General features: G+C 41.9%; 1 pseudogene; it reads left to right on the top strand.

Moving 5' to 3' along the window:
- Positions 1-907: 907 nt before the first annotated feature.
- LOC147984600 (uncharacterized) lies at positions 908-3,252 on the top strand (annotated as a pseudogene).
- Positions 3,253-4,969: the final 1,717 nt, after the last annotated feature.

Raw genomic sequence — 4,969 nt, 5'->3', positions numbered from 1 at the left:
ACAGTGGATTTTATGCTGCATCCATATTGTGTCGTCTCTGAGGTTTACCCTGACACAATCACCTCCAATGATCTTCTCGCGTTCCGGTGCATCTGTTGGACAGACGTGCCAGAAAATGTGCCATTGCGTATGAATATCAACATCACACGTAGGTTTAGGGATCGAGCAAACATAGCAATAGGGATCCACCTGGACATGTTCACTGTGCTTATTAGTGTGCTTAACAACCCTTTCAGCAAGATAATGAGGCCCATTGAGCCATTACCACATGTGCCAAATGCTCGGGACATCACCGTCGATGCTGCTGCCCCACACTGTTTTCTTCAAGACATGGAGGTCGACCCCGATAGATTCCAGGAGCTATCACATTCTATAATCCTCAAACGAGAAGATGGTGTTGAACCCATAGACACAAAGGAAATATTTTCTGTAGTCATTCGGTATATACCAGCGTCAAGATACGTCATGGTGAAGCCAATTAGCTTTGATGCTTTCCTTGTATACTATGAAGGGGATGTTCAGTATGCTACATTTGCAACATTCAGATCAACTGTTCTGGCAAGGGGACACATTGAGCTAGGCGGACACATCTTCAAGGCTATTCCTTGGTGTTCTTCTTATGGTGGCCAACAAATTTCACTTACCCGATTTATTCGTGTGAGTATAAATGAACTTCTGGCTGGAATCCTCCGACATGAAATAGCAAGCCAGCTGTTGAGCCCGTTTGTCTTGGTTGAAGAGAATGATTTGCCTGGACAGGCTTCATAAATACACTTAGATATGACTGTTTTGGCTAGGTTGACAGTGTGATTGATATCCCAGATTATATTACCATCTACATAACGCCACATGGATGCGAATCAGACTATATGCATACAGGAAATCATTACATGCCGCTGTACACGCGATGGGTAAAGATAACGGTCCGATCTCCAACTATGCTGGAAAGCTAAGGTATACTATATGTGTGAGTCAATTTATGTACACATACTGACAAGGTCCTATGATATAACAGTTAACTTATTTCTTCATTTCCCACAGGAATATTGTTGTGATGAAGCCTACAAAAGTTGATGTATTCTGCTCTCTGAGCAAACTGCTATACATCAAATAGGGGAGAAGATCGAAAACTCCAACTACCTATTACAAATGTCTTATTAGCAAGCAACCTTACTATGCCACCAGTGTGTTTTTATTTTCAAACTGTAATGCCAGTTTAAGACCTGTATTACCTGCTTCTCTTTTCTATTACCTGCGATCAAAAATTACAGTGGCCCTCTGTGTACCTTTCTATTCGCATTTTTCCTTTCCAACTACTACTATGGAGGCCCTTGAAAGTTGTGGTGTATGGGCCCAGAGACAATAGCCCAGCCAAAAGGCCCATAGACATATCATATATTGCTATGAAGGCAGCCAGATGAAACCCTAGATCGGCAGAGTGTTCTCTCCTGCACGTTCAGTGCCTCGCTCCCAAACAATGACCACACCGGCACGAGCGCGGTCAATATTGCTAACCGTTGTTTCTCCATGTGTTTCAGCATCTGGATGCCCGGGGTACTCCTCGGCAGGACCACAGGTAACTACCCTTACGATTCAGTGATGTAGCCACACATCTATGTGCCCTCTTTCTGATTAAGCTTGCAGCTGTGGTCCGTGCTTAATCTATCTACCTGATTTCACAGGAGATGCCACTGGATGCAGAGGAGATACATGCCAGGTTTTCTCCAGATGAAGAATACTCCAACAATAACCAATCTGAAGGACAGCTGCTTGAGGTGGCTTTCTTTCAGAAAAATAAAAAAGCATTCCTTTGACCACAATGATTTTCCTTGGTATGCACTGAAGCTATTCCGATTTTTTATGCAGGAGGAGATGCCAGGCATGGAAGAGGCCTACACTCAGTATGAGAATTCGCAGCCCTGCTGTGAGGTTGGTGGTTATATAGTAGAAACCAACTGGTACTTTAGTTATCTGTTGTGGATACTTTTTCTATGCCTATTTCCTCTCAGCAATATTCGTAGTTTAAGCTTCGTGGGCTTATTATGAAAACTATTTCTTAATGTCATGAAGTTTTAAGCAGGCAAAAAGATATGCCTATACTGACAGGACTCAGCAAGGCAAATTTTGAACCACGAAAACCAATGCTGGCGTGGTCATCTAAAAAGAATACACCAAATACTTCCATACAAGCACACACCAAAGTCTTTTTGTTTCATATAGGCACAGTACTAGAGAGCTTCCTGCATTGTTTCAGTGTTGGATGTGTGTCTTTTTGTTTCATACAGGCGCAATACTCCTGTTTATACATTGCATTCAGGATTCAATTCACACTTGTGACAGTCATTAGTTGATGCTTGTGATTATTAGAACCTCGATGCATAGCTTATGCTTATACAAGTGATCATATACAAACTTACCTTCATCAACATCTTGTGCATAAAGTTGTCCAGAATAAATTAGTTATCTTCATTCCAGCTGTTACCATAGCAAAAACTAATATGGTGTTAGTTCTGCTTGGGTTATTCAAAGTACACTTTCCCTTCTAAAAGCTTTTACCTGCCGACATATGATTCATGCCCTCGCGCCTAATGACATCCGTTTAAAATCACAGGCCATACTACTGATGATCAAAATCCCTTATAGGATGATGCTAGATGTTCTTTTACAGACTTTAGAACTTCCAGCAGCTGAATATCGAAGCAAAGCATGTGATGGCGGTAGAGTATGTGTCACTGTTTTTTCCATACGCCCACATCATATGTTGAAGATCATGGCAGTCGTATGGCTATTCCCGGGGTACAGTGTATCGATCATGCAATGTCAGAGGACACAGCTGCCATGGAAGCAATTGGATACATAAAATGCATGGTTAAGACTGAACTAAGAGACTACAATTACAGCAACATGAAGAAACTGGATGAGGAAAATCAGTCTCTAAAGCATGAGCTAGTAGTGGCGAAGTATAACAAGCAGAAAACAAAGGCGAAGACCAGAACCATCAAGAACAAATTAATGATGGCTAGGTATAAGAACAAGAAAAATGCTATGGGCTGGTTCGTTCTTACAAGATACATGCATGGATTATCTAATCATATATGCAATGTGACAGCGCTCAACAGATCATCTGGGAAAGAACCCATGAATGAGCTTATGAACGAACCTCTTAACAACATTGAGAAGATAGCAGAAAGGCTCAAGCGCAGGGTGCTCAAATCAGAAAAGCAACTAAAAAGCATCAGGAGAGGTTTCTAGAGTTCTGTGTTCTACAAGAATGGATCCTAAACCAGACCTTTTAGAATTGTAGTCTATTTCGATCATTTTGTTTAACCGCATAGATTAACCGTAATGTATAATTATATTTCTCTGTCTGTGTAAGACTTGCCAAGACTGTGTAAGAACTAATGATGGCCCTGTCAAGACTCTGTTGCTTGTACCGTTTATATCTGTGTGACATTTTATTTAATTTTTAGTGCCGTTCATGTCTCTATAACTGGCATAGCCAAGACCATCAATATACTTCAGGATTCCGGCGTATACAATTCCTGTTTCTGTAGACAGCAAAGCTAAATTCGCTAACGCAGTGCAAAATAGCTCGTTTCTATCTGCCTGTGAAAATGCGATCGCACGGCTGTGAGAGTGTATTCTAAAATACATGCGCTAAAAAATGAATAAAGCCTTGGGCCTGGTGTCCATATCAGGCCGCACTGAAAACCCTTTCCAAGCCCATAGCAGTCCATATACAGCAAGCACACTGACTCCCACTCACACATTCTAGGGTTTCTATCAGCCGCATCCATTTCCAGTTCGATCTACCACCCCCTGAGCCGCCTCTATCTTCCAACTCCGTAAACCACGCATCCAGTGCAAGGATATGGCGGGCGAGGATCCGGATTCTCCATTGGACGAAGAACTCATGGTCAGGGGCCTTCCACAGGTATGTGCCTCAAGACAATTGGGTAATTTACTTCTTGTTTATATAGTCGATTAAAGCATATATGCAACGACATCTTTGTCCATTTGCGTGATGCATGCCTGATTTACAACTTGCAGATGTCGCCAAGCCATGTGAACATAAGCAAACGTTACATTCTTCAGCAAGCCACAAACACTCTTAAGCTGCAAATCACTAACCATGACATACTTGACATGGGAGAGCATGGCCTAATTGCCTCTCTTTCAATCAATTTACCACCTCATAGAGGCTGGGCAGCCACAGAACCCAAAAAAATATGGGGATTTCAAAAGTACATCCCTCGAAGCTGCTGAATCAGCTAATGTAGCTGCAATAAGCTATCTACAAGAAAACAACACAGTAGTATTTGATGATGCAAACCTACAACCCCTAAATAAATGCAGAGAGAACTTCTACAAGTAACATCCTGGTCATGGGGTTTTGAGCAATCTACTATGTAGCTTAAAAAACAAGTCGAAGCCATGGAAAAAGATAGGGTGCAACCATTAACATTGCTGCTTTCATCCGATGACGACAGTCCAAATACACCACTTCTTGAGGTATATTAGACATACTTTTGTCTTAGTTTGTGTACCAGTTTTACACATACAAAAAATAGACCATGTATATATCATAACAAGTTTCAGGAACCCGATGATGAATTGGTTCCAACACCTGAAGCAGAACCACAGTTTAATGGCAGTGCAACGAACACACCGCCAGCTGAAGTGATCTCTAACCTCTTTCCTGCTACCAGCAAGCTGGACCTAGAAATCGCAGGCAACAGAACTACTAGGTAAAACACTCACAAGAAAAACCTACTAAATCAACTATCTTCCTCTTTGACCGACCAACAAAGCACTGTATGCAGGGTGTCTGGAAAAAGAAGTGCAAAAAGGGCGTTGTTCGACCATGGCAATGAGCTGTAAACCCAAGCAACAACGTCGACCAGGATACTTTTGAAAGCTAGCTCAAAGGCATTACCAAAACTTATTATCCTTCGTGCGGAGTATTTTC

This window comes from Triticum urartu, chromosome 2A (assembly GCF_056163025.1).
Source record: "Triticum urartu cultivar PI428250 chromosome 2A, HENAU_Tu73, whole genome shotgun sequence".
NCBI lineage: Eukaryota > Viridiplantae > Streptophyta > Magnoliopsida > Poales > Poaceae > Triticum > Triticum urartu.
Note: the sequence above shows the minus strand (reverse complement) of the source record. Positions and strands in the feature narration are given on the sequence as shown.